Below are 9,524 nucleotides of genomic sequence, written 5' to 3'. Positions count from 1 at the left end.
TCCCAGGGTGGAACATCCAGGTGTTTGTTTGCAGGATTCTAAAACATTTCCTCAGGTTTTTGCAGAACTGTGGTCATGATGTATATGTAGGCCTTCCCTGCCTCTTTAGTTTCTCATGGGATTGATAGCTCACAAGAGGGTAGTTGGTGGCTCCAGGATCCAGCTCTTATTGCTCAAAATGCCAAAGAGTACGAACAGGAGGCAAATCCAGGTGTGGTACAGCACTATCTTCCTAGCCAAACAGCTGTTATCCATATGAGACAGCTCTGCCTATTTGTAAGAGTATGTCACCTCAGGACCATAGATGGCCAGTATTCATTCATAGAAGGAAGGTCAAGGTAAGGTCACTGGAGCCTCATGTGAGTCACTCCACCATTTGCATACAATTCTGCCATAATTACACATGGCCTCAACTCCAGGAAATGCCAGAGGACTAGACTGCACAGACTTAGAGACCTTAATTGAGGCCTCTTGTACTAATACTTAAAAATTCAAACATTTATGCACACACACAATTACCATGCTCATACAAAATCTCTTTCTCTCTCTCTGTCTCATACACACACTGTCTTGGCTAGTGTTTTGTCAACACAAGATACAGTCATTTGGGAAGAAGATCCTCTATTGAGAAAATGCTCCCATCAGATTGGCCTGTGGGCAAGCCTGTGATGCATTTTTTATTATTATTATTGATGACTGATATCAGAATGCCCAGGTGACTATGGCTGGTGCCACACCAGGTGGTCCTGGATGGTATATCAGAGCAGGCTAAGCTAGCAATGGGAAACAAGCCAGTAAGCAACATTTCTCCATGGCCTGTGCACCAGCTCCTGCCTCTGTGTTCTGCCTTGAGTTCAAGCCCTGACTTCCACATTGGTGGATCACAACCTATAAGATAAAATGAACCTTTTCCTCCCTAAGTTGATTTTGGTCATGGTGTTTTATCATAAGAATAGAAACCCTAACTAAGGCCCATATTGTTACATATTCTTTCATACTGTTATACTCTCAGATGCTCACACGTATTCACATTCATGTACACTCAGAATTATAGACATTTTGCATGCAAGTATACATTCTTACACTTGAATGCTCTCATGCCTGCACACTTAAATGACACAGTGTGTTAAACACACAGTCTCACGCAGAAATGCTTGAAGCAAGTAAACATGTTCATACATACACATAATAACACCCTCATACTTTTATACATGTTTGAACATAAGTATACACTCTGTGTTGACTAGTTTTTGTCAGCTTAACTCAAACCTACACATTAACAGAGTAGAAATCTCATTTGAAAAATTGCCTCTATCAGTTTGCCCTGTGATCATATGTGTGAGGCATTTTATTAATTTCTATTAATGAAGGAGAGCCCAACTCACTGTGGGTGGTGCTATTCTTAGGCACATGGATATGGACTGTAAAAGGTAACTGAACACACCAACAGAAGCAAGCCAGAGGAAGCAAGCCAATAGCGGCTTTTCTCCATGATTCTTGCTTTCTATTCCTCCCTTGGCTTTCCTTGTTGGTGGACTGACATGTAAGCTAAAATAACACTCCTTCCCAAGTTGCTTTTGGTTATGTCTATCACAGAAACAAACAGTAAATAGAACATGATGTTATACACTTTCACACTACAAAACACATACAATATACATTCATGTGAACGCACACACTCTTATGTACTTTTCTCCTCTCACCCACAGTCACACATTCATACTTATTGTTGCCTACTCATGCACACGCACACACAGAAACTCTTTCACATGGTATCACAATTCCTCCTTACGTTTTTTCACAGTTGATTCACTGACAATTGTACTGGAGATACTTATGCACTTGTCCACTATACACTGCCATTTTCAGCATTCCTGAGTGTGTGTGTATGTGTGTGTGTGCGTGCACACGCACACACACACACACACACAAAACTATTATACCTCCAAACACATACTCAGAAAAACATGGTCCTACACTTAAAATTATGTAGACCACACCATACTCACATAGAAACACACAAACACGATCGCACAAACACGCATCAAGACACACACACAGTCTCACACAAGCTCACGGGGTCACACACTTTCTTAAAAGCTCTGGCCTTAAAACTATCCCTAATTTTAACCCAATTAGTAGTCTAAACCTTGCCCTAATTCTAACCTAAACCTGAACATTAAGCATTAAACCCGAACTGATCCTTATCCTTAAACAGCCTGGGGCCTGAACACAGCACTAAGCCTAATCCTAGCACTAGCCTAGCCCTAATTCAGGACCTAATACTATTCCTAACTCTAATCCAAGCCTCAACTCCAAATCTCATCCATAAAGTCTCCATTTGTTCCAAGAAAAGTTCTCTTCATGAGGAGTAAGGACTACACTTACCTGAGTTTGTAAGAATAAATGTTTAGATTGTTGTTAGGAATTATATGCTAAGATAGTTGTGATGGTTAACATCCATGACTTCACTAGCTCTGGATACTTGGCTAGGTTTCCACCACCAGGAATAGATTCCTTCTTGTTGAGTAAGTCCAGCTAGAGAGCTGTTGGTTCCTGCCAAGGTATGTGTGCCACTACTGCCCTCTTAGGATTGTTATGTATGTTGGTCATTGCTGTGGTTTGTAGGCATCATAGCTGGCTACAACTATTGGTTACTCTTCTGCTCAGGAAGCTTGCTTGGTGCTTTCTGGTACCATGAAACCTCAGGGGAAGTCCTCAGGGAAAGAGACATCCAGTTCAGTTCCAGCTCAGGGGCCTCTGAGCCCTGTATCTGAAATGCATGGTGTCTTCAGCCATGGGGAGTTACCTCCTGCCTCTGCAGGGCAACCTAGTTCAATAATGATAGCTTGTAATGTTTTGGGAATTTCTTAGACATCCCTGACCAAAAGAAGATTTTTCATATCTGGTTATTGGAAGTTTTTGTTAGTTGGTCTTTGGCTCTTGGAGGGAACATTGTTAGTCCAGATGAGAAAAATTTATTTAAATTATGTATGTGTACTTTCATACAGATTATATGTATTTTAGGTTTTTAAAACATAAATAGATAATAGTATGATTTCTTGTACCTTTAAGACAAATTTATTGTTGTGTTACCCATACTTCCCTAAAGTGCCCCCCCTTTTTTCATTTTCCCAGTCAGATCATGAGTACTCTGCTATTACCCTCTCTGCTTCTCTTTAATCTCCCTATTCTGACAGTGGTCCCTCCCTACTTTCTGCAATTACTCAGCACTGTGTATTCATATTTAAGGATTTGGAGCTAGGTGCATCCAATGAGAGAGAAGACATGACGTTTGTCTTTCTGGGTCTGGATTACCTCACTCAATGATTGTTTCTAGTTGTTGGGTGCCCTGCAAGCCTCGGGGTCATTCTTCCCTGAGAGGTGAAGAATGAAATTTGAGTCAGTAATATCTTTGCAGGCACTGGGTCAAAACTTTCAGGGTCTGACCTCATGGTTTATTCTTATACATTTAAGCATAGTAAAACTTTGTGAAGAGGTTTCCAAATGACATTTACCACAAAGAAGCTTTATTCATAGCTACATAGAAACTTCCTAGCAAGGTAGTAATGCACCTGTGACCTTTACAATTAGAATGAGTTTTATTGGCTGGTAAACAGAGCTTAGGGCTAGGGCCCTGAGGTAGGATCAGTGATAAGCATAAGATTAGATTCTATTGGTGGAACATGCAAAGTACGTGGGGCTTCTTTCATAGGAATGAGTTGTATTCATTGGGATATAAATCCCAAAATTGGGGCCTAAACAATTCATAGGATACTGGAGCATCAGGTGGAAGTTGGTTCTAAATAGAACAGCAAAGGTCACCAGGTTGTTGGCACTTTCACTCTGGCATTCCAAGTGACCAGGTGCCATTCATTTCCTTTCCTTGAATAAATTAGGCATGATGATTTCTGGATTCTTCCATGTTTATTCTGTTTGCTTCCTTCATCTCCCCATTTCTAGTTTTTTAAAGAAAAAATAATGGGTGTAATAGATACCATGGTTGAATGCATGGCTAGTCTAATTAATATAGGTAAGCATGAGGGAATTATAAGAATAGCTAACAGAGGACCAAGGAAATAGGAAAACCATAGCCAAGGCAGTAATTCAAATGTCACTTGAGAGAACTGTTTTTAATCATTTTATGTAGACCATTAATTTGACTATCAATAGTATTGGAAAAATCTGACATATCAAAGCAACACATGCTAGCAAATTCTTGACAACCAGAATTACATTTGAGCAACAGATCATCTACTGCTCTAGTTTGTGAAATTGCCATCCTCAATTCACTCAACACTTTGTTGATTTCTGATAATATCTTTGCTGTAATATCATATTACTAATCATTACTAATCATACAAGTTATTTTGAGTCCTCTCTTGTATTCCAATAACTAATCCTGGGATAGGCAATAAAAAGCTGTTCTATCTGTAACCCTTACAGGAACCAATAGATGTGAAGAATCATCACAATTCTCAGGGAAAGCTCGCTTAATTCTATGGATTGATTGTAAAGATTTATTGAGCACAATGAGCAAAATACAGCCTATACCATACAAAACTTTATAACTCACAGAAAGGGCAGAATAGGTAGCATTTTCACACACACACACACACATGCACACACACACACACAATCTATCGCAAAGTAGGTGTTTATCAGATGGAAACATGCAAATAGAAGTGGATTGCAGTAAGGAGGGGTATAAGTATATTCAAAGCATAAACAATGTGATAAAAAGGCAACATTTACAGGGATATAAGGAAAAGCCCTATGACTAGAGGTATGGGTGGATTCTGTTGGCCCCTTATTATTTGTTCATAGTGCTTATGCTTACTCCAATGCCAAATAAAAAATAAATTTTAAGTGGAATTTTTTTTGAAAAACTTATTTATTTATTTTATGTATATGAGTGCTCACCAGAAGATAGAATCACATTCCACTACAGATGGTCATGGATCACCATATGGTTGCTGGATATTCAACTCAGGACCTCAGAAACAGCAGCTCCTGCTTTTAACTGCTGAGCCCTCTCTCCAGCTCCACCAAATAAAAGTATATTAGAGAGCCCTGTAATAGGTGGGTATTCTCTGATACAAAAACATTGTCCCCATTGACTGCCATGTGCTAAATGAAGCCGGAGATTATTTTCTATTTTTCTTTTTTTTGAATTTTTTATTGATAAATTATTTATTTACCTCCCGAATGCTGTCTCCTTTGCAGAGTTCTTCCTCCTATCCCTTCTCCTCTTTGCCTCTGAGAGGGTACTCCCTGTATTCCCCCACTCTGGGACATGAAGTTTCTAGAGGACTAGAAACTTGTATCCTTTCCCACTGGAGCCAGACAAAGCAGCCTTGGACCAGCCTGTGTATGCTCTTTGGTTGGAAGCTCAGGCTCTGGGAGCTACTAGGGGTCCAGATTAATTGACACTGTTGGGATTCCAATGAGGTTGCTTCAGTTCCTTCAGATCTTCCCCTAACACTTCCATAGGGGTCGCTGACCTCAATCCAGTGCTTGGCTGGTGCATATGCATCTGTCTCAGTCAGCTGTTGGTAGAATCTCTCAGCCATGCTAAACTCCTGTCTGCAAGCACAACATAGCACCAGTAATAGTGTCAGGGTTTGGTACCTACCTGTGGGATAGATCCCTAGTTGGGCCAGTCATTAGTCAGCCATTCCTTCAGTCCATGCATTTCTTTTAGACAGGAGCAATTTTGGTAGAAAGTTTTGCAGGTGGATTAGTGTCCCATGCCTCCACTTGAGCCCCTGTCTATCTACTGGAGGTGGTCTCTTCAGGTTCCACATCCCCACTGTTGGGCATTTTGGCTAAAGTCACCCACATTGAGTCCTGGGAGCATCTCCCATCCTAGTGAGGAGTTCATTTTTCATATCCCATCCAGAAACTAAACCATGAACCATTTAGACCATTTGCTATATCTATCCTGGGTGAAAGGTATTCTGCTTCTGCAGTTCTGCAGTTGATGCTTTAAGTCTGGCTTCTGCAGCCTCCAGTTAGCACCTCAAAATGACACAGCAGGAGGCTAGGTAAAGCAGGGACCTCTGCTTGTCTAAGTTGAAGTCTCAGGGAGAAAAGGGGAGGGGGACTTATCTCTGCCCTATGTTCTCAGTACTTGTAAGACTCTCACTCACTGGAGGTCTATACATAAATTGAATAAGAAGTTATAACAGAGAATGCCTACATGTATATACACTAGGAGCAATTATCTGGCTTAACTTTTACCATTTGTTACTGGCTTACAGGGTCATGGAAAAGTTAAGACTATAACGAAGCCATCCTTGAAATTTTGTTTCCACAAACTCAGTCAATATCTTATCTACTGTTTTTGCACCTGGGGTCCTGTGGTGTATATCTTCTTTATGACCTATGGTTAATGGTTTCTGTAACCCCTTGGAATGTGCTCTGAGTTTTAGAAGTCTGCTGCTAACTCAGAAGCAATTAAGCAATCTTGTTATAAAAGGAACTCAAATGTCTCTGTAGATGTTGCCATTTGGAAACAATGATAATTCCTGCATGCTAGATGTTTCTGCAGAATAAAAGCTCTTTGTTTTTGCATACTACCTGAGTCTGGGGTCTTCATTGGTTTTTGGACCCTTATATTGGTTGCATTGGCTGGGAAACACTGAATTCTCCCCTGACTCAATAGTAGAGCATTTTTTTGGAGAGTAATTGACTCCCCACCGATCAGTCAGTTGGAGAGTGTCTCTGTTTGTTGAGTGTTCTTATCTTCCCCTTGCTCTTAGCTGCCTTTTGTCTTATTCCTCTGTGGAGAGAATTTCCTCCCTTTTGTCTATATGTCCTTGAGAGCAACAGAGGCAGGGCAGACACACAGGTAACATCCTCCTGGCGAGGGGTGGGGTCTTGGAGAATGCTCCTCAGGCACCTTCAGTTGGAGATGGCTCCTTTCTGACACAGGATGACCCAGGATGTTTTGATGGAAGCCAACAGGTACTTTCCAGAAGGCAGAGCCCCTCACTCTAGGGCTAGGTTGGTGTCTCTGCACTTCTTTCAGTTGGAATCAGAGAACACCAGTTTGACACAGGCTTTGGTGGAGACTGGCAGGACCTTTCTGATTGGCAGAACCCATATTTGGGGATATGTTACCATTATGTAAGGAGCAGGCCCTTAACAGGACCAACTCCATTTTATAATAGGAAACTTGTAGAGACAAGTCTGGAAGTAAAATACTTGTAGAGGCAAGTCTGGTACTTGTAGAGACAAGTCTAGAAGTGAAGTTGTACTGTGATAACCAGACACGAGTGGTTATCTGCCGTGCTTGCCAGCAGTAACACCAAATCAAACATAAAAGAGGAGCCCAACTGGAGCACAATATCACACTGGTAACCATGATTACCTAGCGTGATACTTCGACAAGCCTCCTCAACACCCGATCATGAAAGAGTTAACTGAGAGAGCAATGCCTCCACTTCTGGAGCACCCTAAGAGGTCAAATTAGCAATTCAACTATCTGGAAGCCGCAGCTTGACCCCTCCTTCATACACTCCAGACGAAACTTCATAAGGACTCAAGTCGTATAATTCATGAATGAATGATGTACTTATTGCCATGCTTATCTCTCTTTGGTAATTGTGTTCATTGTGCCGTATTGATACAGGCAATGCATAAGAAATGTAGCACTATCTCATGGCAATAGCTTTAGCATCGGTGAAAATATATTGCTTGTTGTGCGTCATTAAAGAGTAACTGAATTCCAAAACCTCTGTCTCTGAAGTCTGTCTCTCTTCCCTTTCAAGGAGCTGATGATCTCACAGTCAAATCCAGCATATGATCCCTGAGTGGAGCAGGACCTGTCGATTCTCTCCCTGAGGGGATTCTAAACCCTTATCACAATCTGCTCCTGACAGATAAGAGTCAGGGCTCTCGACACATCGGTTTTTGTTTGTTTTCTGAACCCATGTAGGCTTGTTTTCATATTTCTGTTTTTGTGGTTTAATTATTCCTTTTCCTTGACCACCAGCTCCACCCCCCCCCCCCCGGATTTAGTCCAGTCCCGCTTCAAGGACTGCAAATGCCTGGGCTTATTTGCATGTTTAGGCACTGACTTGTTTTTTTTTGTTTTTTGTTTTTTGTTTTGTTTTGTTTTGTTTTGTTTTTCAGGAAAGAGTGGCCAGCTTTCAATGTGGGGTGGCCAGAAGGAGGCACTTTCCACTTTCCTACTATTTACTTGGTTAAAGGTATTGTGTATAGAAATCCTGGGCACCCTGACCAGGTTCCACACATCACTGTCTCACAGCTTCTGGTGGAGAGCCACCTCTATCCCCAGTGGTTTTGCAGGTTCAGGACACAGAACTGCGAAGGACCCGTAAGCCAGCAGTCCTATCCCCCTCAGCTCTGGAGGAAAACTTCTTCCTGACCCCTTATCACACTATTCCAGTGAATGCCCAACCCTTACATGTGAGAACTTGTCCTGGGATTCTCTGGAGACCCCTGACCCAAATTGTGGAGTATTTTTCTGATCGGATGGGACAGGCACAAAGTACCCCATTGGGCTTGGTGCACAACTATTTTAAGGACTTTTGCCAAGTCACAGAAGACTCGGGTCTGGTGTCCCCGAAAACTAACCATCTCTTATAGGAATGAATGGCCCAACTATGGTCTGAGGAAGGGACTTTCCATCTCCCCATCGTTTACAGTGTGAAGGTTTAGTTTATGAGGCTAGGGACCACCTGGACCAAATGTTATGGGCCTTACCGCTCCCCGTCCTTCTTCCTCTAAAGAAGTTTACGCCTCATCCCCTACCTTGCTCCCCTTTTTTGCTCCTGAGGAGGATCTCTGTCCCCCTTCTTATGTCCTGCTCCCTCCTGCCACCTCTGCTGTCCCTTCAGCCTGCACACTCACTTAGCATTACAATAGACAGAGAAAGACAAAACCTCAACACCCTCGATCTCCTTCAGTTGTCTTGTTGCTCTGGCTAGAACTTCAAGTATTTTTTGAATAGACAGGAGAGGGTGGGCAGCTTTGTCTTGTCCTTGATTTTAGTAGAATTGCTCTACGTTTCTCTCCATTTAACTTGATGTTGGCTATTGGCTTGCTATATATTGCTTTGATTATTTTTAGGTATGCATTTCGTATCACTGATCTTTCCAAGACTTTTACTATGAAGGGCTATTGAATTTTGTCAAAGGCTTTTTCAACATCTAATGAGATGATCATGTGATTTTTTTCTTTCAGTTTGTTTATATGGTGGAATGTATTGATGGATTTTTATATATTGAACCATTCCTGCATCCCTGGGATGAAGCCTTCTTCATGATGATGGCTGATGTTTTTGATGTGTTCCTGAATTTGGTTTGTGAGTATTTTATTGAGTACTTTCCCATTAATGTTTATAAGAGAGATTAGTCTGAAGTTCTCATTCTTTGTTGAGTCTTTGTATGGTTTAGGTATCAAGGTGACAGTGGCTTCATAGAATGAGTTTAGCAGTGTTTCTTTTTCTGTTTTGTGGAATAGTTTGAGGAATATTGGTATCAGCTCTTCTTTAA

Source organism: Grammomys surdaster, unplaced genomic scaffold (assembly GCF_004785775.1).
Source record: "Grammomys surdaster isolate TR1022 unplaced genomic scaffold, NIH_TR_1.0 331, whole genome shotgun sequence".
NCBI classification, from domain to species: Eukaryota; Metazoa; Chordata; class Mammalia; order Rodentia; family Muridae; genus Grammomys; species Grammomys surdaster.
Note: the sequence above shows the minus strand (reverse complement) of the source record.